This window comes from Anomalospiza imberbis, chromosome 5 (assembly GCF_031753505.1).
Source record: "Anomalospiza imberbis isolate Cuckoo-Finch-1a 21T00152 chromosome 5, ASM3175350v1, whole genome shotgun sequence".
NCBI lineage: Eukaryota > Metazoa > Chordata > Aves > Passeriformes > Viduidae > Anomalospiza > Anomalospiza imberbis.
Genome location: NC_089685.1, coordinates 61,397,773 through 61,423,917, shown reverse-complemented (window position 1 = coordinate 61,423,917; position 26,145 = coordinate 61,397,773). Strand labels below are relative to the sequence as shown.

The 26,145-nt window shown below is 44.7% G+C and overlaps 1 protein-coding gene across 9 annotated transcripts in view; it reads right to left on the bottom strand.

The window, feature by feature from the left end:
- CACNA1I (calcium voltage-gated channel subunit alpha1 I) overlaps positions 1-26,145 on the bottom strand; it is a 164,507-nt gene that overhangs the window by 109,181 nt on the left and 29,181 nt on the right. Inside the window, exon 1 of one of the 9 annotated variants that reach the window (XM_068191304.1) lies at positions 21,653-21,779. The exons of the other annotated variants lie outside the window; for them this stretch is intronic. The gene's annotated coding sequence lies outside the window, so the exon portion shown is untranslated. Of the gene's footprint in view, positions 1-21,652; positions 21,780-26,145 lie in introns of those variants that run through there. 9 annotated transcript variants of the gene reach the window in all.

Genomic DNA, 26,145 nt, shown 5'->3' with positions numbered 1-26,145 from the left:
TTTGCCCACCTACCAGCACATCTCAGGTCAAATTCTCCTACAACTCTATGCACGCTTCATCACGCCACAACGTTTTACACTTCCTCCCTATGTTGCCAACATCTCCTCAAGAGTTTGCCACCATACTTAGGTCCATTCCTTGTTCCCACCAGTGCACCCTACTCAGCACAAAACACCCTCCCAGCCTGGCAAGTGTTGGCAGCCACCAGAGCTGCTCCTGCTCTGCATGGGTGCTGTTTGGCCACCTGGCACAGCAGGCTGCCTGCACAGGTCACTGCCTTTCAGCAGCTGGTGGATCAAGCACAACAGACAGTGTCTCTGCCCTGCCCATCCTTCCTTGGATGAGGGCACTAGTATGACTGCTCTTCCTCCATCCACCCACCTGAGACTGAAATCAGCCAAAAGGGTCTTACAGGGTGGCATTGATCACCTTCATTTCCTTAGGAAACAGAACTAAAAATAACAGTAGTAATAGCATTAACAGTGCAGTTCAAAATTGCAATGAACTTTTTTTCTGATACTTTGATTCGTAACTCCATACCTAATTTACTTACCTTTATTACCTGTAGGACTCTCCAAATGTGTGCTGTACATCTGAATGGCTTTCAGATATACAGATGGGAACAGTTATTTAGGGAGAAGCCTAATTAATCATCATTACAGTTTTCCTGAGTCTCCCTTCATTGCAACCTTCATCTACACTTTCATTTCCTCTTATCCTGACCCATTTCCCTATTTTGCCTCAAGTCCCACTTCACTTGACCGTGCCTCCAATATCACTCTTATTGTTCATGTTGTACAAGGAAAAGCTACCATCTTTCTTGCTCTTGAATAGATTCATTAATCTCCAATTCATTTAGAAGAAACTAGTTTAAATTTCCCCTTTTAAAAGTTCTGTCTCTGGCCTCTTTTCCATTCTTTTTTGCACTAAAAGTGAAACAACACTGCTGAAGGCTGAGGGGCCAGGAGGAGAAGCAGCTCAGCAACAAACCAACATGGTAAAAGCCAAAAGCTTCTACTCCCAAATATTACACCAATGATCTCTAAGTAACTTGCAGTATGAGGCAATTCCATCACTAAAAAAGTCAGTAACATAAACCAAATTGGGGAATTAGCAGGCCACACTTTGCATTTGGAATGCATGTCAGAAACCTCTATACAATTTCAAGTTGGGCCTCACAACAGACATAAAATAATCTATAAAAGCATAATATCTAAACATCTGGAAGTACATGCTGTGACAAACTATTTTTTTTAACACACTAAAGAAACCAGTGTCTTACCACCCTCTGAATATTTCAAACACAAGCTAGTGAATTAATAAAATCGGTCAATGTTTGTATCGCATCAGTGCTAAAATTCTTACTATGGCAGTGAATTTAGTGAGAGATAAAGACTCATTTCTAGGCTGTGTCACATTTTACTTAAACACACTTAGCTGGAAATGAGAACACACAGCAAGTGACAAAATTGCAAACAACACCAAGTTATTTGATGTAGCCAAGACCAAAAGGAATAGGGAAGAACCTCAGTGAGACCCAAGCAAATAGACTGTGATAAGAAGTTATAGTCAATATTGCTAAATGCAAATAATACCTCTAAAGAAGAGAAAACTGCGTATTATTCACACGTCTTTCAAATTTATGAAATAATTGTCTTACCAAAGAAAGGAATCTAGATGGCAATAGGAACAGCTGAATGCTGAGCTCAGCTTTCTGTGCAGCTGTGGCAAAAAAAAAACCAAAAACAAACAAAAAAAAAAAAAAACCACCAAAAAAAAAACCCCCAATAACCACGATGTCAGAACACAGGAGGAACAGGAGGAAGCAATACAAAGACTGTGCTGAGCTCTCTATAATTCAGGGCTGGAATCACACTCAGATTATTATATGCAGTGCTGATCACCATCTCAAAGAGGGGAGAAAAATGGGAAAAAACATGAAATGGGGAGGGTGAGTAAAATAAAGCTATGACCACAATCCCACTGTGCAATTTAGGAGGAGGTACACTGACAGCTCTTGCAGGTTGAGTACCCATCTATCCTAAGGCCATTCCCTGTGCCCCTATCTTCTCCACTGCATTTCAGGAAAAACAGACACCTGGATTTCCCCCCATGTCACTCCCTGTGAAGGTGTTTCTGTTGTTTCATGATTGGCCCACAAAAAGTTCAATCTTTCATTGAATATAACTCCCATGTGTATTAAAGCTCATAGCTGGAAACAGCTTTTGTTTTCGTCAGTGGTTCACTTCTCCCTTCCCTCTACTGTTGCTATTATTGAATTCCCTACTTCTGTTATGTAAAGTAATTTGTGCTATTGTGTTCAGAGAATACAGCTAGCACAGTAGATAGCACACAAAATAAGATGATATTGTATCACTTATCTGCAAATCTGTGCTTAAAGCAGAGGAGAAAGGAGGAGAGAGGGTGCCTGCAGGAATAGCAGGTGGGGGTCTGTGAGGGGAGCTGGACTAGAGCAGTGAGGTGGGCACTGCCTCATGGTCCTGCACGTGCCACTCAACAGCCATGGGGACATGGCATGTCTGTGCTGCAGATCCTTGGTCCCCACCGTCCCTGGCCAAGAGCACCAAGGAACAGATACATGGAGCAAAAGGGGTCTTCCATCCCCCTCTTCCTACACCAGGGAAACAGTCTGCAGCAGTGCAGGCTCCTGGCAGCTCAGAGGGTTGCCCAGCTACTGGATCATGTTTTGTGTGTCTGAAAGAGGAGCCGTGGCAGAAATTATAAAACTCTCCTCCTTTTGGATGAAGGAAAGGATTTTGTAGCACATGGGTTTGCTTTGGCTAATTAAAAGCACGAGGCCATGCAAGGAAAGCAGCACTTTAATAGCTGAAAATAGCTGGAATTAAAACTAATCACGAGCATTTAGCATGCTACAGATAAAGATGTTTGAAAGTGTTTCAGCCAGAGGCCTGTGGGCTGCCTTTGCTCAGCTACAGGATAAAAGGTACAGAGTCCCTCATTGATGCAGCATCACATCCACCTTTCTGCTTGAGTGCTTTGCCACCTTCCCTGGGGGCTTAAGGGCCCTACAGGGGGCACAGAAAGTACCAGGGCTTCACTCCTCAAGGACTAAATCTTAGCTCCCACCTTGACACAAAGACCCCTGGGTAAGGGAGTCTCCAGGATCAAAGGGACATGGAGTGGGTATCTCCTTTGCAACATGGAGATGGACAACCTCCAAGCTCCTACGGCAACCCACCACATCAGACAGCCAAGAGCCACCACGTTGCTGAGGGAGGGTGTCTAATTCACCCTGATCCACCTCCCACCCCAGCCCAAAGCCATGACTTGTGCAGCAGCTCTCTCATCCTCCAAACCCTGCTCTGACATTGACCCAAAATGGGAAATCACTTGAAACACATGAATGCTCATTGTTCATGGGCCACTGGTTGCACCAGCTGATTCATTACTGGGGCCTTTCCTCTTACAGCGGTAAGTCCTTGGCTCCATTGAAGATTCCCCCAAGTGAAGATTCCCCCCAATAGAGCACATGTTTGAAACAAGGTTTTTATTAAATTTGAGGTCACATCAGGACAGTGCACTCTTTCCAGCTTCCTAGAAGTTTCCTACATCTCCATTTTTCTAGCATCCTCCTACAGACCCTTATAATGAATGATTTATAACAAAATTCAAAAGAAAGAGGACACAGCTTACAGTTCTGAATGGCATCTCCCTACAAATTATTTGTTATTCCTTTTGCTGATTTTCTACCTTATTTCTGAATATTCAAATTGCTTCAGAAATGTCCTTTAATTAATATTATATACTGAGATGCAAAGATGTACAAGTGAATGATTCTAGCCAAGAATCACACAGTCAAAACCAGCACAGGAAGTAAAAGAGCTTTTGTACAGGCTGTATTTTTGTGAACCTACAGCTCAGTGGTCACACCAAGCCACACAGGTGAGGACACCTGCTTGCATGAGGACAAGCGTCCACTGTGTGAAGAAGCACAAAGATCTGTCACTCCACAATGGGGCTTGGAATTTAAAGTACACATCAGAGCCTAGATCAGTGGAGCACTGCTTTTGCAGGCATGCTCTCTGCCCTTAACCACATTCAGCAAGGCCTAAGACTGCAGGAGGACTGAAATTATTTAAAGTGCCCTCCTGTGTGACAGATGGACAACATGACAGTTACTCTGCAGACCTAAACAAAATTCCAGTGTTTTAGCAGTACCTGGAAGCATGTGTTCAGTCATGAGGAGTACCTGGCCATAGAAACTCAAAGTGATTTGCTTCTAATTGGCCTGATTAAATGGTACTAAATGATAGAAGCAAGACTGTCACTATTTCCCAATGAATAAGAGAAGTGGGGACTTTTGTTTGCTTGTCCCTAAAAGAGGCAAGTTTTTTTTCTTTTACAAGCAGCAGTTTCCTTTGTAATAGCTTCCACCCAGTACCAAATCATCCCCTTATTTCTGATGACAAGGTCAGCAGCTCCACCTTACCTTCAGAGCCCTTACCACTCCCAGCAGGCTGTCTCTCCCACATGCCAAATTCATAGCAGAAATGATGAGCCATATCCTTTTCCTTAAGGGCCTAGAAGGGGGACAGTCAGCTGTCAAGCAGGGTGATCCCCACTCAGATGCCACACTGGCCACATCAGACAGCTTGCTTTACAGCAAGGAAAGGTTCAGGAGTACGTGTTCTGCCCAGCAGCAGAGGCAGCTAACAAAGAACATGTAAGACTGTATTTGCAGGACTTTCACTGGCAGGTTAAGGAAAGCATTTATTTCCCTTCATACTTCAACACTTGCTGGACCATGCATGGATCAGCTCTGGATCTGTCAGCACAAGAAATACTTTGACAAACTGGATCAGGTTCAGTCTAGGGCTACTGGGACCTCAGGAGGCCAAAGGACTTGCCCTGCAAGGAGAGGCTGAGAGGCTGGGGCTTGTTCAGCCTGGAGAGATTTGAGAGGACTAACAGCCCTCTATGCAGTACAAAGAGGGGATGGAGCCAGGCTTTTTACTGCAGTATGTAGAATGATAAAAGGAAACAGTAGTTTTTAAATTAAATGGAAGCAAAAGAATCTTCCCTCATTTGATAGTGCAGCTATTGCAGCCATTGCCCAGAGGGGTGGTGCAGACTCCACACAGAGATTTTCCAAACCCAATTGGACAAAGCCCTGCTTAAGTTCAATGCCCACCTTGCTTTAAGCCGGAGATTGGACTCTTGAGGGACACACTGAGGACTCTTCCAGTCTAAAGGATACAATGATTTTTTTCCCCTCAAAACTACAGCACCAATTTCCTTAACTTTTAATCCCATCCAGACATTCAAATACAGTGAACATCTCAATAGCTAAATAAAATGGAACAGCTCTGAAAAACAAAACCTGTTCCTTAATCTCACACACACACAAAAATCAATAGATATATCTGAGTGAATCTTCCCTCTCCTCATCCTACACAAAGGCAGTATCCCTTTGCCCTCTACAGAGAGCATCCTTTCCTGAGGACAGATGCACTATTTGATCTTTCATTCTTGTTTATTGTGTTACAGCTCTACATCTACCCTTACTCTATGATTTGACAGCCTTGTTCTCTTGCCAGAGAAGGAAGAAGTTTCTCTGCTATGACACGAAGAGATGTCACTTTCGTATTCCTGTCGTTTTCCCCAGATGCACATCACTCTCCCAGTCTGAGGGAATGTGCATATTCATACAAAGTTGGAAACGAATATGCCTGAATCAGCCCCTAGACTGGGCACGCATACACAGCCTTGTGCTAACACACCCACCCACTCAAAGATTAACTAAATTTTGACCTGATTGCATCCAATTAACCTGAATTTCTCACTTTCTTGCAAAGCAGTTTCCTTTGCAAGCCCGTTGGCCTTTACCTCATGGCTATATTGTGAGTGTGATGCCCTAGAAAAATGCAATGCAATGAGAGAAAAATAAAGCAGAGAGCATAAATGGAAGGAAAATGAGATAGAAGAAGCAGGATGATGTGTAAATAGAACAAAGAAAAAGGAAAAAAGTGAAGAAAAATCAAAGCTAAATAAGGCACAGAAGCAAAGTATGTAAATGTGGTAAAAGTAATGGGGGCGCAGTGGTTCGAAGAAGAGTTACAGAACTATATTTGGACCAAGAGGAAAAGGCTTCAGTCTGAGAGGCAGGGGAGACAACACAAAGCCAAACCCACAGAGCTAATTAGAAAACATTAGAGAAAGCTACAAGCTACAAACAACACAGACTGAGTTCCTTGAGCCCATCACTCCCCAGTTCTTCCCAGACAGCTGCCAGTCTCCTTCGTTGCACAGCAGATCCAGCACGAGCTGGGACATCACATCCCATGGTGACAGAGCAGAAAGAATGGGGGCAGATGAAGATGGAAAGAGAGCAAACCAGAAATGGTATTAATGAGACAAAGCCCATTCATCAAACAAAGCAGGAAAGAAATAGAGACTTATTTTTGGATAGTGCTCCTGAAGTGAGTAACCCTGCCCCCTCCCTGCTTGGTCCTCTAGCCCACCTCCCCCCCTCAGTTCAGTGCTCTATTTTGGGTATAATTACACACTGTGCACAGGGACAGAGCACACCAATATCTTCCCTGGTGCAGAAATCAAACTCCTCTATTTTGCCTTTCCCCCTTTTCATTTCACACGGGCTTATAAAAAGAAGGAAAAGAAAATAATTTTGTTTCTCAGATTAACCAGAAGACCATTTGTTTTTCCCCCCCTTCAATCAGGCCTCTGTTCCTCAGTGTCAAGGCAGCTCTGTCAATCACGAGCAAAGGTTTTATGAGTTCATTTTCTTTAGCTCCTTTTTAAAGAGGACATAAACTGAAAGGAGAAAAATGTAAATAACCATAAAGTAAAAAAAAAAAAGGGAAACCAAGAAGTCAAAAAGGGGGAAAGGCCATATTGATTTTTTCTGCAACAAAACAAAGTGTCTCACCCAGATTCTAGAAGCCCTTTCTGATGCTCTGGGCATGTCCCCCCCCAATACCATGGAGTCCACCTGAGAAGCCCAGGTAGTCAGTCTTGGTGCAACAGCAAGGTGTGCCAGGTCTGGTGCATATCCTTGGCCACTGAGGTGAGAGGTGGCAGCAGGGAGAGAGCTGCAGGCAGTGACACAGCAGAGAACACGGGGCTAGAGGAGCCCATCCCATACAGAGCCCACGTCACATCAAGAGACCAGCATCCCCCCTACAGCCCTGGGCCACCCCCTGCAAGAGGTGCAAACCTCGTTTGGAGACAACCTGATGAAGAGAGGAGAGCACCAGTTTTGGGGATAGCACAGAACAAATCCTATGAGCAGCCTAAAATAAATTAGCTCCTCCCAAGTCACAGGTCAGAAGTGCCAAGAGCCCACAGAAGATTAAAGAGAAGCTGGCACCACCACAAAAAAAGCTGTGCTGATGGTAGCCAGGATAGACTCACAGTTTCTACATACTGCTTGTCACAAAATAAAGCCTTTCTTTGCCCAGCCATCCAGCTCCAAAGCGTTCCTCTGCTGCCTGAGACCTTGCAATTAGCACTACTAATTGTTTGCACAACTGCAGTGCTTACATGCCTTACATGGTCTAGTCAGGGCCCATGTCCCAGATGCTACACAAAGGAAAAAAGAGATGATGCCTTCCCTCCACCACAAACCACCAAGCAAATCTCAGCAGCAATATGAAATTGGGGTGGAGGGGGTGGGTGCTCCTCTGCAACCTTTAAGAGCAGGCAATGCAATCCCTCCTTGCAGCAGGCTCCCAGCAAAGGAGACTGGCACGGCTTCCAGATGAAGGGCAGGATGACAAAACAAGGCACAGGGCACAGACAGATGTCAAGGCAAGGAGCCTCTTTTGTGCTGAGAGGTACTGGTGTGGGACCGTCCTCCTTTATTCTTCATCAATGGAAAGATGAATCAGTAGATGCATATGACAGACTTAAAGCTCAAATATGTCAGTCTGAGGAAATATGGTTCTTTAGTGAAGAGATTAGGCTCATACACAGAATACAAAAGGACCGAGCAAGTCACAGACTCATGTGGAAAGCTGATTTAACCTTAACCCAAGCCACAGAGATTTTGAAAAAAATCTGTGAAATGCAAATTCATTTTACAATTAAATGCAAATTTAAGCTCGAGACAGCAGAAGCAGCTATTCCAGGTGACATCGTTGGGAAAAGAGACAAAGAAATCCCCAGAGCTGAAAGATACAGAAAACTAAAGCAATCACAGATCAAACTAGAATTACAAAGGGCCAACTCCACACCTCATCACAGCCAAAAGAAGATCCTCTGCTGCAGCTGTAAGAAGCTTTACACAAACAGAAAAACAAAACCAAAAAACACTTAGCATTTAGTCAATTACATCATCAGTGCTCACATACAAGAAATGTTTTCTCCAAGTTACATCACAGCTACAGACAAAACTTCCTGCATGCTTGGTCAGCACTGGGACAGTGATCCACGTCTTTTGGTAACTGTGGTGACCACAGTACAAACTGCTTCAGGAGTTGGACCTCCACAATCCTTGTGGGTCCCCTCCAGCTCAGGATATTCCATGATGCTGTGATTGCAGCTACAGCTGAATAGAGCCAGAACTCTATCTTGTTATGCCAGACACTGGTGCTCTGAGCAGCATTAATCATCGAAAGTAAATAGCATATCTAAGGAAAATGCACAGAAATTGTAAGGCAAGACATACTGCTTATTATACATGTGCAAATAACTATTTTCACCCTGATCACAGAGGAAAAAATTAGCAGTAGCACTTGGTGACAACTTTCCATACAGTGCACACAGATTAATGTGTTGTACCTGGATGCCTGGGTCACTGCAGTGCCAGACACGGGGACATGGGCTGCAGGCCTCCTCTGGTACAGCGTGACTGCCTGCAAGGCCCTGCAGAGAAACACAGGGCTCCTCTGTGGAGCTGCCCTCCCTTCATGGACTGCATTAAGATGGAGGCCAATCACCACTGAGTCACTCATATGGGATTGGAAAACAAACTCCAAGCAGGAGGAAAAGGAGGTGGAAGCAGCCTTCAGACTTGGAGGTCAGCTGTCAGATGCATTTCAGAGGCAGAGCCTCCAGAAAAAGAAGCTTTTAAAAAAAGTTTGAAGACGATCTCACCTCTGTTGTGTACAAATATTCATCTTCCAAGCTGCATGGATAGCTGAGGGATGAGGGTTTCCCCTGTGCTGCCATTAAAGCAGATGAATAGCAGACTCCCAAGGCACAGGAGCTCGGCAGGGAGCAGGGGCTCCCTTGCATGCATGTGTTCCAAGGCTGAGCAGCCACGTGGAGTCCCTGCTGACTGAGCGCACACGGCAGGATTTCTGCTGCAAAGACCTTTGCGTGGTCTTTTAAATCCATGTGACCTCCTTGCAGTAGCTTTGCTTTGATACCTCTGCTTCTCTGCCAACAGGGACTCAAGTAGGACCAAGGGAGTCAAGAGATGGATGGTACAGACACCTAGGAACTTTCATCAAGGAGACAGAGCTATTTTTTTTATTTCTCCCAGCATGCAAAAACTGTAGTAGTATAAAAAGTCTGAAGAGTTGTAAAAAAAGTAAAGCTTCCTGTAAAGCTAGTTTATGTCTGTTACTGAAAGTGTGAACACTGCCTGAGAAAACCCACTGCTGAAGAGAAAAGCCAAGTTCCCAAAAGACACAGGACATTATATATGCAGGTGCATACAAGCATTTTGGCAAAAAGCAAGGATTAAACCTAAATTAATGACTGTGCACGTTGTTTGGATGTCATACGAGAGCTCACTAACTGGCTTTAAATCTCCTCTTCAGGTCTTGCAAAGACTAACTACTTAGATCATTACAGAATTACAAATCAGTGCATTTTAATTATTAAATAATGCATTTCTAATTAGGGTAATCCATTAAAGGAACAATTAGCGTACAGGGCCTAATTCTCCCTGTTTTATTTCACTTCTCCTGGATTCTGCCATGAACATGACATAACAAGTGGTAAAGAGCACCCTACAGACAAGCTTTGCTACAAATACACATGCATTAACTAGTAAATACATTAAAAGCACTCTTATAATAGAAAAAAATCCATTTGCTCTCCACAGCTGAGATTCATGAGATGACACCGCTTTCAGCAAGCCACACAACAGCTCAACTCCAAAGCACATCACAGATTTCCCAAGATTCCTGATGTTCTCCAAGGTCACTCAACCCCACCTTTTGAGATAAACGTCACAGATGTTAAAGTATTCCGCCACAGTAACAAATCTCAGTGGCTTTCCCTATTCATGCTTCACTTATCCAACTATCTTCACACTTCAGGGTGACAAAAATTTTCTGGTCCCAAGAGGTGCTGAACCTTTGCTTGTTGAGAGGGAGAGTATTATGGGGAAAAACTGGATGGCCACTCACATGTCTCATTAGGTGCTGAGAACCTCTGCATGCTGGCATAGGTGCTCTCTGGTGCTGCAATAGTCACATGCAGGCCTTTCAATCTTGCCACTCATTCAAGTAACCCACACACAAAATCCATAAGCTATGGGCTAATCACAGCTGCACTCACCCATGCAACAAAGTGAAGAGATGGATCTTCCACATGATAAACTTGTGTGCAGGTTTGCATGTATACATGAAAGCAGCTTTATTTCATGGTTACATGTGCACAGAAAAGCTAATATGAATGGACATATATTTATATGCAAAGCTTTAAAAGCATACATTTCACATCTGCTGGAGCATCCAGCAGCACTTTGGTTCAGAAAACAATATGGACATTCCTTTGTGCTGTTCTCTGCAGGGCAAAGAGTTCATCTCTGCACATAAATCACAATTCATTTTTATTTCAAAAGCCCAGCTAAGGACAAACACACACACACACAAGCTCCTGATGAAATACGGGCAGATACCACAGAGGAGAATTCTTTACCTATGTGCAGCCAGAAGCCAAACAACAGTCAAGCTCTGGATCATCCCCCTTTTATAGAAAATTTGTCTAGCAATGAACAAAGACAGCTTAAAACAAAGGCTATGGGAGAAACAGCCATACCAGAACCTAATCTGCAAAGATTTGTGAGTGTGATAAAAACTGAATGAAAAAAAATGCAAGTCTACTATTAAACAATAGAAACACTCCAGAGAAGTACTGGAACTTGGCCTGCCTCCAGCAACTGGTTTGAGGGATGTAGAACAGTTAAACACACTGGTCTACAGGCTAGCTGTAAACTGTAATTTAAATAAGTCAGCTGTAATGTCAGCATGATCTATCCCTTTCCCTCCCTGCTCCCAAAACAACCCCAAAGGTTCAGAAGGCATTTTATACCCTCAAGAGCAGCAGCCAGTTGCATTTGAATTGCAATCTTGACACAGAGCTAAGAGAAAACACATCCAGGTGTTTTGTAACCTTGCTTTCAAACATAGTATTATATAGCAGAGAGAGAGAGAAAGATTTAACTAGCTGAAAACCTTTTGAAAGGTTGTATGCCCTTTAGCTTAGTTTATTTTATGCTTACCTTTTAATACAGAATAATAAACTCCCTGATCTAAAATTACAATCTCATAAATATCAAACAGATGGCTGTGAGCTCCTATTAAGAGCATGCTTTGGAGCAGCACCTAGACTACAATATACAATGCCAAAGCTGAGAAGAGGATGGAGCTTCTTTCACCTAACAGATCCACTTTGCTTTTCTAAAAACAACCACGTAGTGATGCATGGGAGGTAGCAAAAAATTGCCCTTAAACAGAGAAAACTCCATGTCACGGGAGGTGATTGTCCTCCTCTGTCCTGCTCTCATGAGAAACTCCCTGGGGTTCTTTGCCCAGCTCTGGGCCCCCCAACACTGGAAGACGGACCTGTTGGAGCAAGTCCAGAGGAGAGACACAAAGATGATCAGAAGGCTGCAGCACCTCTCCTGTTAGGAAGGGCTGAGAGAGCTGGTGTTGTTCAGTGTGGAGAAGAGAAGGCTCTGGGGACATCTCCTTGCAGCCTTTCAGTCCCTGAGAGGGGGCTTAGAAGAGAGCTGGGGATGGACTTTTTACACGGGCACGTAGCAACTGAGCAAGAGTGAATGGCTGCAAATGGAAAGAAGGTACATTTCGATTAGATAATAGAAGAAAGTCTATACTATGAGAGTAAAGACAGTGGCACAGCTTGTCCAAAGAACTGGTGGATGCCTGATCCCTGGAAGTGTTCAAAGTCAGGCTGGATGGGGCTCTGAGCAACCTGGTCTAGTGGAACGTGTTCATTCACATGACAGGAGGGTTGGAACTAAATGTTCTTTAAGGTCCCTTCCAAGCCAAGCCATTCTGTGATTTTATGAAAAAGCTGAGCACACCCACATCAGCAATTGCTTCAGAGTGACATCGGTCAGTATGGAGGTAACAGCAGACCAGCTGCTCCCACAGGTAGAGCAAGAGCACTTTCCCACCAACACTTGGACTTGCAGTTCTCATGCAAGTGTTACAACTGGCTGTCTCAGCTTTCATTAGAAAATCTGCTGCCTCAAAGGACGTCTCTCCCCCCAAGCAATTTCAGCAAAGCGTCTTGAAAACTGGCACTATTATAACAGAAGAACTAGAACTGCACATTCGTTCTCCAAAGCTTAAGGTATTTTTTGGTGTTTACTGCTTGTGTGTGTGCATTACACTACTCAGAGATGACAGCACTCAGATAAGCAGGTTTTCACAGCTTCGGAGAGAACCAAAACCTGTCCTGGCCGCGTTATTGCTCAGTTCTAAGACTTTTCATACAGAAGCTATGCACACCCCACACTTGTGCTCTGAAGCAGGGGGAAGCTGTGACCACACCAGCAGGGCACTGAGCACAGGGAAACACTCAGTGTGCTTTATTGCTTTATTGCAGTGCCACAGGTAATGGCACTTCAGAGTGCAGGTGATCAGAGTTTGTGCCCATGTCCAAAGGATGGCAGTCACAGTCTCAGAAAAGCAGCTGTCTCTCACATCCAGATGTGCAGCATTTCAAGCCAAATGACAAAGAGATGCCTTTTTTTACATAAGGAGCATCCCAGAGATGGCTTACAGCAGATGCAACTTGTGATGGCATTGGCCACTGACAGAAGAGATCAGTGAGAGGAACATTCTCACATGAAGCAAGACAGATTACTTGAGCAACACTGAGAAAGAGACACTGCTTAAATGCACAGTGGTCACTCCTGCCTCAGAAACAAAATGCAGGGAACAAAGTGAATTAATTTTTCCAATGGGAAGGAAAGCTCAAACAGCATACTAGAGCATTTACTGCAAACAGAAACACAGGAGACCAATTCTTAGCTGTGAAGTTTTCTAATTACACCAAACTACATTCATTTCACCTTTTTACTTCCTCATCAAGATGCACACAGAGAACCAGACATCCCATTGGACAGCAAATATATACGACTAAAAAAAGCTAAAACTGACAATAAAGAGCTGTATCTATCTCTGCTGGATCCTAGAAACACACCAATGGAAAGATTAGATTTCCCATCACAGATGCCAACAAGTAGACAAACAAGTACTTTTATCCCCCACAAGACATCAGTTATCCAAATCCAAGCAAACCCCAGACTTGCAAACACAGCTGGGCAAGAAGCAAAATAAACCAAAATTTTACTATGATATACAAAACCATCATTTAGACAATCAACCAGTATGGCTGAGATCAAACAGTTACAGCTGGAAGTCAAAAAGCAAAGCTACTAGCCCTGCTAGCTATGCAATTATGTACTGCAGAAGGCAGCAGGACAGGAAAATAAAGAAAAATCTTTACTTTTACTTGATATTAAATCAGAACACTCATTACAGAAAAAAAATTTTAACCACTTTAATTCTGAAATCTGGCTCCATGGGGCTCCTATCCACTTGTTCAGCATTTGGACTTCTCCCTGTATTTGGTCCTTGTTCATACCACTTTTGTAAAACAGGGCAGCTATTTTGGCAGCCAGGAGTAGCAAATCCTGGCAGCCAGGCATCATCAGGAACAGGTGTCTGGCTGCTGTCATACCCTGCAGATGACCTGCTCTGTTAGGAGCCAGAACTTACTGCAGAGCCTGGATACTCAGGGCTTACAGCAATCATTGCAGGCCCTGTGGTGTTGTGCTTGTTGCCCCACATAATCCTTTTCTGTGAAAAGGAGACTCTTTTCATGGCAAAGCTTCCATGAAATTAAGAAGACTACTTTCTGTTGAAAGACAGTTGTGATGAGAAGCTCTCTGAAAGAGATCAAAATACAAAGACACAAAAGAGCAAATAACTAATATTTACCTGAAATACCCAAGACAAAGCAGACAGAAGTTCAAACAGGTACATATAGCAAAATGAAATTCCTTCAGTGGAACCATATTTCCCACATGGGAAATTTCCCAAATATTCCCTGTATGGGAAAAGCAGAATATTCCCATATTTTCCTGCTTGCAAAACTGACAAGAGTTTAACACAGGTGTTTGGCTCCAAAACAATAATTGATGGATGCTCCCACCAAGTGCCAAGGCAAAATCCCAGTGATCAGCTGTCCCTGAGGAGGCTGCAGCTCCCAGCCCTGCTGAAATTCAGCAAGAGCCACACAGCCAAGGGTCTCACCACTGTAATCTGAGGGAGCAGCTGCCATGGCACTACATGATTCATTCCAGTGTGGTGTGAAGCAGCATCAAGGGTGGTTAAGCACTGGAACAGGCTGCCCAGAGAAGTGGTAGAATGACCTCCCCTGGAAGTCCCCAAGAAGTAACTGGACTTGGCACTGAGTGCTGTTGTTTAATTGACATGATGATGGTTTGGTCAAAGGCTGGACTTGGTGAACTTGGAGGTCTTTTTCAAATTTCATGATTCTATGATTCTAAGATGAGCCATTTCAAGCATGCAGTCACTAATTTGGTTATTTTCATTATGCACTGCAGACCAGAAATCCCAAGTACAGCTTGACTGACAGCTCACTTCTGCATCTAAGGCACTTTGAATATAGCAAGTGCTACACTCCACAGACTCTGAAAATTGCTAATCCCATGTACTTCTAATTAGGATTTCAAAATTACTGAATGCTTCTGATTTCAATCTGTGCCCACTTCCATCTCCTCTGTATAAGCCGAGAGCCAAGAAAAGCCCTTTCCTCCCAGGAGCATTGTAAAGATAAATTAATGTTTGTGAAGCACTTGAGTTCTGTAGCGATGAGCACTCAGATACTACTGTGATAAAAAAATAAAAAGGACTATGAGGAAATCAATAATCCTATCTCCAGAGCAGGACTTACACAGTGTGTTGTCAATAAGGCCCAGAGCCACGCAATGAACAAACACAGGAAAACACAGTGTAATCCGGCTGCTCATTAAGTGAACACCATCCTTCAAGCACCTGACAGAAGTAGGAGAACAATGGGAAAAAACATGGTCTGTGAAAACATAAGAAAAGGCACCAGACAACTTATTTAATGCTGCCTCTTTGAACAGCAGAGGACTTGGTTCTGAAACAGTTCCTTATGTTTCCATCCTCCTCTCCTTCTATTCCTTAATGAGGCCTTAATTAGACACCAAGTGGTAAAGCACAATTATTTTTATTTTCAGGTGAGCAAGAAATATAGACACGTCCAGAAACACACCTAAGGTCAGCCTCAGATGGAAAGGGAGAGTTTGGCTGATTTCTGTCCTAAATTTTCACAACAGGACAGCTATCCTGGTTTTGGCTGGAATAGAGTTAATTTTCTTCCGAGTAGCTAGTATGGTGCTGTTTTGGATTAATCACGGGAATCCTGTTGATAACACAACAATGTTTCAGTGGTTGCTAGGTATTGTCTTACCCTGAGTCGAGGACTTTTCTGTTTCCTGTGCTCTGCACCCATGAGGAGCTTCACGAGAAGCTGGAAGGGAGCATGGCCAGGACAGCTGGTCTGACTGGACAAAGCAAAATTCCATGCCATAGAACATCTTGTCCAATATATAAACTGCAGGGAGTTGCTCAGAAGCCACCAGTCACTGGTCAGGAGCAGGGAGCAATGAGCAACTGTATTCTGCACCCTTTTCTGTCAGGTGTTATTCCTCTCTCTATTTCTCATTACACTTATTATTATAATTAGCAGTATTAGTATTGTTATTTTACTTTGTTTCAATTATTAAACTGTTCTTATCTCAGCCCACAAGTTCTATCTCTTCCCAGTGGAGTTGGGGCAGAATGAGTGAGCAGCTGCATGGTACTTGGTTGCCAGGTGGGATTTAGCCACAACAGCAGCTCATGCTCTAGTCAGATCCTTGACTGAAAGACCAGGCTTGAGGACACAAAAGCTGTAATGACAATGCTTTCTGCATCCCAATTCAGGAGAAAAGGGAAAAGTGTTCAAACATTAATACTGATGTTCTAATAACAGTTATAAGAGAAGGAACAGCTGAGCACCCATAGTTGTTTTCTTTCTGTGGAAAATGATCCTCACAGCAGTTTAAAGTGGCATTTCCAGACAAAACTGGGGCCATAAATCCAGTGCTCAATTCCAGTGGACCCAAAATTTAGTGCTGTGACTCTTGCCTAAGCTAAATGGACAAACCTGGAAAGTCTTACTCCCTGGAAAGAGTAGTCCAGGTTTTGCTGGACTTCTATTGCTTCAGCCAGAGTTATTTTTTATATCATGAATAAAATTAAGAGGATGAAACAAACCAAAAAATTAAAGGATACTTCCTCTTGTCCTAGGGTTAAAGAGCAAGCGCTCTCAACAGGGTTAAACTACAGCAAGTCTGTACATGCCATGAGATATCCATTCACCAAGGAGAACAGCAAATTAGGAGAGTGCCAACAGCCACCACACATTGGATTAATGACAAGAAACAACATCTTTATATTATAAGATCCAGTGTGTCTAGCACTGTAAACTGCAAGGAAAAATTGAAACATGTACAAAAAAGCTGAAACGCTTCCAATTTTTCTTGCATTTTTTTAAGTCTTGTGCACACTGGGACACCTCTTCCTGCCAAGGCAAAGAATAGAGAGGATCTGGGGAGTGAAGGCAGAGAAAAGGCAACAGCAGAAAGAGCTCAGGAGTTTAAGTTCCCCGTGTCCCTACGCCTGAGGAGCAGCCACACGTTCACACACACACAGCTCCACTGACAGCCTCATCACCTCCTAGAAACCAGCACCAGGGAACAAAGCCCGACTGCCAGCACTCAAAATGCCAGCCTCATCCCTGATGAGAGCACCCCATGAGGACAGGATGCCATTACTGATGAGCACAGAGATGGTGCACTCTGGCTGATAGCAGTCCAGGAGAGCAGGACAACAATCAAACGATACAGGTTCATTACACATAATGGCATAATGGCAGATAGCTCTCCCTCTCACACACCCAATTCAGATTCCCCTCACGTCCCTTCAGCCAGGAGACAGGGAGCCCATGGGAAGGTAGGGATGCAGTCTAAGTTGGTAAATCAGGCTCCCATTTTAGTCATTGGCAGGTTACTGACATCTCCCCATGGGCCTTCACCTCCACATCTCACCCCCAGTGAAAAGCCTGTCAAACTGAGAAATCACCTCTCACACAAATAAACCCACTCCTAGGGGATGGGGCTCTCTGAAGTGACTTGTGTCTACCAGCACAGTGCTTGCCTGAGTTCAAGAGCCACTGCAATGCCAAGGTGCTTTGGATACAGACTAAAGCCTGCAGATGCTCCACCATGAGGTTGCAGCTGACCACAGCCCCTTTGCTACCCAAACAGCTCTTGTTAGCAGTTCTCCCTAGTGTGCTCATGCAGAACAATTCTGCACAGGCTGGAGACATCTAGGGCTCCAGGAGAGCAGAGAGAACAAGGACCAGCTCCTGGAGACATCTAGGGCTCTCTGCCTCTCAGGTGAGCTGGCCAATCACACAGGTAAACTCTGCTGAAGGTGGATAGAAAACCATCCTGCAGAGCTGCAGCATCATCAGCCCTCCTGCCAGTTTCACATCCTTCTGGCCAGTTCCTGTTGCACCTTTTCGGAAATACGGGTCTGTCCCCAGGCCCCAAGAAGCTTTAATCCATGCATGTTCCAGGTTGCTTTATCTTCTGCTCTCATCATCAAGCCCTCTCTCCTTTTGACATACAATGTTTTCCTGTCCCTCTGCTGCCCAAACTGCCCTTGTGCACCAGGACCCGGGGGATGAGATGCATGGGAAGAGCCAATGCAGGAGCAAAAGGCTCACTACTGCAAGATCTCTGAGCATCACCTGCCACACTGGGGAAAGATTCTGAGCCCCATCAGTTCCATCCTTGCATGAACATAGAGCCAAGGTTCTCAAGACTGGTTTTTCCATGCCACCAAAGGTCAGAGCTGATTTAAGTTACATAGGGAGCCTGGAGGGGCCAGTTCCCAAGCCAGGGGATATCCAGTTCCCCCAGCGTACTACAGCTGCACTCCGTATACTTTGAATCCCTTTCTGGTATCCACCAAGCAGCACTTCTCACCACTGCTCCAAGGGAAAGCAGAATGTCAACTGAGGTTGCAGTGCATCAGTGAGGGGTGGGAAAAAATAGCATCAGGTAAAGGAGAACTGTAAGAGACAAAGGAGAAAGCACCCTGGGGAGGTGATGTGAAGAGATGAGAGAGATAGAAGCAGACATACTTAATAAGGCAAGAGCTATCAAGGTGATAAAACATTAGATAGGGACCAAGGTGCCTAAAACATAAAACAGATGGAGAGAGTGGTTTGGGAAGAAGGCAAACACATTTATATTCTACTACAGGAGACTTCAAGGTAATGTTGCACATACCCCTGAGTGCTTTCCCTACAAACCCCCCTCCGTGAGGAGCACAATATTCATCCTTCCTCCTCTTTTAATCAGGGCTCTCTCACAGAGCGTCATCTTGCCTTCTGCCCAGACAGGGATGACCCACACGGGAGAGCTCAGCCGGATAATAAATAAATGAACCAGTGTCCCTACCCACTGCCCATCAGGCTGCACCACCCGCTGGCAAATGAGCACCTCTGGAACTCCCTCCGTGTTGTCGACTGCTGAACAATCATATTGCCTTCTAAACTCTAGCCCAGTGCTAGGCAGAATCTTTACAAGTTGTCATTTTCTTTAAGCAACCTCTTAGGAAAATTAGGCACTTTATCCAATTTGAATTAATCCCTCCCTTCAACATCTGTCCTGCCCTCAACCTAAATTCTCTTCAAAACTGCTAACATCAGCTGTATCCAAACATTTTTTTCATTTTCCCTTTTGACTTCTCTAAGCGTACAGGATGCTTCTTCTAAGAAGGAGTGAGTTCACTGACAATCCACCCCTCCAAAGCCTTGATCACCTTTGTCTCCATCAGCATTGGTCTGTGTTACTGTCAGTATAACACCTGTGAACAAGGACCAGCTCCTGAGGACTGAAAGCAGGCTTTACCAAGGCTGGCAGCATTTGCTCATCATTCTCATTAAGAAGTTAAATAGCACTCCTGCCTGACCCTGAGCCCTTTACAGGGTTGTTTCTTGGATGCCCATCAAAGCTTGTGTTCATCATTTCATTGCCTTCATTCCAGACTACTTCATGCTTGCAGTATTTTATTAGGTGTAGTCCTGAACAGTAAGCATGACTTTAGAAAACAGCTTAGTCTTAAAACCTCAAATTATGCTGAGTCTAAAGAAAGAGGCTTGGGAACAGCACCCATAGCTAAATCCATCATAAAAGAAATGTTGGGTTGGGAGGATAGGAGGACAACATCATAAAATAACACAAGTTACTTTGAGCATGATTTTAAAGAAAGCCAGAAGTAAGTGATTCTCTCACACAAACACCCATCCAACAGCAAAAGAAAACCAGTTCCATTTAAGTCACCTGCATCTCTTGCTGGCATATATCGGTTTTATGACTAAATCATAACTCCAGCCTGTGGGAGCTTGAGCTATTGTGAGGGTACAGAAAACACTGAAGATCTCATGCAAAGCCACAAATGGGAAATGCAGTAATTATGCAACAGGTCTGTGCCTTTGTGCAGTGGAACAAAAACTTCTGCCCAGGCAGTGCTTTCCCTCAGCAGCCTCAGACTGCTGGATTGCCTGTGTACTTGACTGCTGTGCAGATTTGTCCTCAAATGAGCCTCAAGACTTGGCTGAGCCTCCAAAAAGTAAATAAGTTGGTCTAGACCTTTCTTTATAATCATGGACTGTAACTATCACAGCCTGGAAGGAAAAGGCCACCATATTTAAATGCTTAGACCAAAGGCTCACATACACTAAAAGAGAGGGGGATGACAAACAAAGCAAGCCTTGAAGTAGAATTCTGTGTACAGGTTAATCAGAGCCACGCTAATGTGTCCAACCAAGGGTCCCCCACTTGGAGGGTATTCCATCCTCTCAAAGCAAGCAGTCCATCTCTATGTTGCATCTATCTTCCCAACCTGTATTTACCTCCCTCTTGTGGGAGAGCTCCTACTCCTGATCTGCTTTCAGTAGAGGGATGGAGGATGGGACACGACAGAGCCTGGACAGGTTGCCCAGCCTGGTCCCTCAGTGCTCTAGGCAGCAGGTAAAAACATGGGGTGGGCACCACCAGGTGCTGAGATTGTGGTCTCCAACCTCACACATTTACTGATCATGAGCAAGAAGTCTCTACCAAGAGGTGTTGAGTAGAGCAGATACTGTTTCCTTCAGAGCTGGAGGTCCCATGTCCCCCTAAATGGGAACACCCATCTAAAGGACAAGTGTCTTGGAAAAAAGGGGAAGGGGGGGATGGCAGATGGTAATAAGAATTAAGCAGAAAGGATGTTTAAAAACAAAACAAAAACCACAATTGACCTAAGAGTTTACAGAGTCCCAGCCTACACAAGTCAAGGAGTGTCAGAATAATATAACAAAAAGAACTAAAAATGAGCATCTCAAGTTGGACCAAACATCTGCCCAGACTGGGCAGCAACACAGCTGCCCAGAGAAGTGTGTAAAAACGGGATGAGCAGACACAATACTTCCCTTAGGCACTCTTCCAGCTGCCAACCACTCTCAGCTCAAGGACTTCCTGAGCCAAAACTGGTTTCTATATTTTTTTACTCCTCCTTCATGGATTCCTCCTAATGAGGGAGGAATGAGAACAGCCAAAGAGAATAAAAACATTTGAGGAGAGCTAAGGTAATGCTGAATATCAGTCCTGATACAGGATTATAGAGAGACAGCATCAACATGCAGGCTTCCCAAGCATAATCTACTCAGATATGATCTTCATACAGCTCTTGCAAATTCAGATACATGTTTCACATCTTTGGAAGAAATCAGATGAAATGCTACTGTCTTGTACTGTGGCTGTTTTATGACTAGCCTTAAACACATATTTCAGTACCTAGGAACATTTACAAAAATGACAGGGGAAAAACTCAAAAGGTTTTCTGAACATTTTCTCTCTGTGAATACCAAAGGGTGGAAAAAAACCAGCTCAGTTTTATTGGAAGCCATCAATCCTAGGAAGGGATGCTAGTTTGTTATGAAAGCATGTTATTTTGTCATCTGAGATAACATTTACTTTTTGTTCACTCCTTCACATTTATTAACTCACGCTGGTATAGACCTGTAGCACATCCCGCCTTTAAATACAGTAGCAATTCTTTGCGTCCTGTGATATTTTCTGATGCCAGACAGAGAGCAATCAAGAAAACCTGGAGACCAGTCCCAGGCTCACTTGCTTCATTAACTATGTCAAATGTACTTCATGTTCTTCCTTCCGTTATTTCCCCACTCAAAAAAACCCTCAAATCCAAAAACTAACATGGACCTGCTAACCTGTCACCTGCAGACCTCAGCTGGATCAGCAGCAGGAACAGACAATTTCACCATCTTAGAAAAAAATCAGGCATGATTCACAGGGACAGGGAGGCAGCAAGCAGTGGCCAGGATACACCATGCACAGGAAGATCACAAAAGAAAGATGCAGTACCTGCCACCCCTAAATGAGGTCTCCAGTGCTGAAGCATTCAGAATTAAATCTGGACTCTTTCTACATTTAAAAACGACATCTGCTACAGGTGTTGAGATTTTTTTTTTTAACATAACCAAAGCCTGATCTAAATTACTATGTGAATTTAACACTGGATTTACAGGGCATGGGGAGGGAACATAGTTATTTATTGTATTTTTAACTTAATGGACATGGTTTTCTCTCCTAGATTCAGCTCTCAAACTAGGTCATGGTGATTACACACATCCAGTCTAAAGGTAACAGCTCTCTCTGCTCTCATGGAGGGAAGTGGGAAAAGCAAAGGGTGATGGAATTGCATAGTGGTATTTGTATATAAGCAGAATCCAGGACAGTGGTACAAAAAACCTCATGAGCTGAGACAGTTGAGCTTTCTGATTTCTCTTGGGCTCTGCCATTCCCTGGATCCTCAGACACTCAGTGACATTCATTACACTTCAAGTTTTGCCTTTGTCAGCCAGCGTGGGATAAATGCAGAAATCCTTGTGGACACTTTTACAACCAGGTCCTGTTCCTGCATCACCTCGGTTGAGATCAAGGCTTCACTGAACTGAGATGCAGGTCAAGTCATCCCACTGCCAAGAGCAGATGTCAAAAGGACCAGGCACCAAGTGAAGGAAGAAAAGGCTTGAGAGGGTCAGGAAAGACACATTTGTGTCCGAAGGGGACACATCTAAAGGGGACAGAGCTACACCCTACCCCAGCAGTAGGAGAGGAGAGCAAGATCCAGCTAGATTGAAGTTGGTTACTGTGTGACAGGTGCTGTGAGTTTGGGGAATAGGGAGAAGAGGAGGAAGAATGTGAGGATATCAAGAAAAAGTAAACTGAAATCTCAAAGGTTGAAGAAATCTGGACTTGTGTCCAGCATAACTGGACATCTCACATATGGAGAAAGTAAGATGCTAGAATGACTTGAGATGGAAGGGACCTTAAAGATTATCTGGTTCCAGTTGCCCTCCCTCTCTCCCACAAATACCACCCACTAGATCGGGTTGCCCAGGACCCCAGAGATAAGAGGAGAGATGTAAAGAAGAGAGCTACGTGTTGTCAGATATTTTTATTATTATTTCTTTTTATCAGCCAAGTTTTTCTTGTCCCTCCTACCCAGAATCTCACCACCACTGAGAAGATAGTTTGATGGAGCATCTTAAATATTTCATGCAGCCTTCAGGCTTGCAATCCTTCGCTCTCCATCTGCTTCAGCCTGGCCCTGCTGACTTCTCAGCAAGCCCATGGCAGACTGCCTAGGCAAGGGCTCCTTTGACCCTCCTTTCTCTCCATCCACCTCTCTGTCCTCTCTTGGCCTATTAAGACTTAGATTTCTCCTTCTCTCCATTCTGTCTCCAGAGAAATCAAGTCCCAAACTGAATTTCTTCTTCCCTTTTTTCACACTTCTCCCTCACAATTCCCTTTTCATCAGCTTTCAGCCTCTTTATTTCCTCTTCTATTAATTTTCAGTTTTAGTTTCATTAATGAGATATTGCCTTAGGTCAGGATTAATAACCAAACCTCAGACACTGTCAATCCATCAGCAACCAAGTGTGGGCACAAGAAGCCTGGCAGTTCACTGTAAAGGAGAAAGACCCACTGGAAAAGCTTCACAGGGGCCTGGGGACCCCACAGAGCTGAAGGGAGACAGAGAACAAAGCAGAGAGCAGCCTGGGGCAAGAGAGCAGCAGGGCTCCCCAACAGAACTCCCCTGGGGTACCTCACCTGTGACAAGAATCAAGTCCAGTTTTCCCAAGCAAAGGGTGTTTGCATTGACCCCTGACAGGAAAGGGCTTCTTTTCATTGGAAGTGCCTCTGGCTAACACAGGAGTATTTTTAGCTGCCTTGAAAGGGGAGCTGGCATGGGACAGGGAACCTCTCCATGGAAAAGCAGCTGCTTTTTAAAGCAAGGAGAGATTCAGCACGCTGCACTCTGAGAAACAGGATTGTTTCTTCACCATTTTGGAGTTCCCTCCCTGAGCAGGGGTTTGGCTCACCCCCTGCAGCAGTTCCATCCCACATCACCTGAACTGCTCAAAAACTCTAGAATGGTCAACCCCATGTAGAGGAACAACAGCAGCTTCTCCCTCTACCACCACAACTCCTTCTGTAGACATTATTTCCCCCATATTAGATGCTGAAGGAATAACAGCTCGACTCTTGTCTCCCCATCAAACAAGGGGAGTGAAAGGAGAAAGTGATTTTGCAGATGGAGGATGATTGTAGGCACAGACAAGTGAGGGCCATTCTGGCTGCACAGGAGCTCCTGTGTCACAGCAAGTCTCAGAGAGAAAAAGACCATGACAGGTAAAGGGGCAAGACATTGGGCCACAATCAGAGGACTGGAATGAGCAAGTTGTGGAAGGGCAAGGGGTGAAGACAGTGAGACTTGATAGGGCTGGTCCCCAGCACCCTGCAATGGAACAGTGTGGCTTACCCAGCTGAGGGGCCAAGGCAGGGACAGCAAAGGATCCAGAAGGTAGGAGGTCTAGAGACAGTGAGATCACAAGGCAATGCGAGATGGACAATGGTGAGAAAATTCTATGGAGGAGACAAAGCTAAGCAAGATGAGCAGGGTTAAAGTGTCATACTGTGTCTTTTCCTTGCTACTCATCTTTCTAGATCACGTTACCTGTAATATCTTGTAGTCAAGGATCTTTTGACATTTCTGCTACAAGATTAACACACTCAGAAACATCTGAAGAGGAAGCCAGTTAACACCAGACCACCACAAACCCAGTTCTGTTCCTGTATACCTTAGTGAAAGTACTGCCAGTGGTTCTGCTGCCTTCAGTCCTACACCCACACTCCTGGCTTTCCAGAAAGTTATCTTCTCCCTCTCTGCTTTGTTGTTCATGCAGAAGCTGTGGCAGGTGTTCTCCCAGGCTCCCACAACATGGGAAAGCAATGCATTAGCCTGGGGCAGCAGGTACCAGGGAAGCTGTTTCACCCAACCCCTGTGGGGGACTGAGTTGCAGAGAGGCCCAGGTGGCGAAGGGTGCAGGAGCCAAGGAGAGCACACAACAGCAGGAGACAAAGCCTTTGCTCTGCATTGTTTTTACTCCCCTCACCATTCTTCTTTGCCTGAATGGAATTAGAGAAGCAACAAGGGAGCTTTACTGCCAGGCACACCATGGCAACACATCAGCTTTAAAGACATACCAGCTCCTATGAGCACTAACACACTGCTCCCTCTCATCCCCCATGTCCTCTTTCCCGTGCTGTATCCACGCTCCAGGCTGCCTGGCCATCCCAGGAGATCCTCCCTAGCAGCTCTCCCTCAGACAGCTACACAGAGGACCAGTGAAGTACCCAAACTGGGAACCTTCACAATGCTGGGACTGTTGCCTCTTCTCACGGACCTTCCTCCCATTTCCCTCCAGTGAGACCTGCCACACGAGCATCCCCATGGAGCAGCATCCCACCAATGCACAGCCAGCAGCTAGGCAGCAGCTCCTCTGGGAGCTCAGCTCCCTGCCTGCCACCAGAGGAGAAGGCAGATGATGTTCTGCTTTGTCTCCTCTTCCCACTGTGCCTTTGTGAAAGCAGAGAAATGACAACAGCTGCCTCCCTGTCTGGGGGATGGGGTGGGAGGTATGAGCATTCGGGGGAAAAGAGAATTAATCTGAACAAAGCAAAGGCCAACTGAAGCCGAAACTCAAACTCAACTTGCCAGCTCAGATTTAATTTTGTTTCAGTAAATGCTTGGTTTGAACAGAAGCATGAAACCAGCACAGACACAAAGGCTGTTCTTTATGGTATACTCACCCTGACCAAAACAAGAAATGTGGCTACAGCTCTGCAAGAGAGAGCTTCTTCTCTCTTCTAAAATTTACATCCAGTTTGAGAAACCCGAGAGGCCTTGAACTGGGGTTAGCAAAGAGAGCTCTGTAAGTCAATGGAGTGTGTGAGTCCATTAACCACAGCACATACAACTCAAATGCTTGAGCACCTACCTGTACTATAGACAGCAGCTTTGGAGGCTCAACACACCTTGCATGCAGGCAGGGGCAGCCCTTTGCCAACCTCTGCCCAAACAAGGCTCTCTCATTAGCAGCCCAATTCCTGGGTATGGACTCCAGTCCCTGTAGCACACCCCATTTTTTAACCAAATCACACTTCTCATCTTCACTGGCTGTCTGGATATGTCATCCCACAGGCAGCTGCCCAGACGGAGTTGGGAGGACTTTGCTCCCACCATCAGCACAATTTCTTGCACTGGTGATTTGCACTAGGATTTCAACACACCTGAAGAGCATTTGGGAGTTCACTGGTTTTAATTGTCTCATGCCTTTCAGTACCTACCCTCACA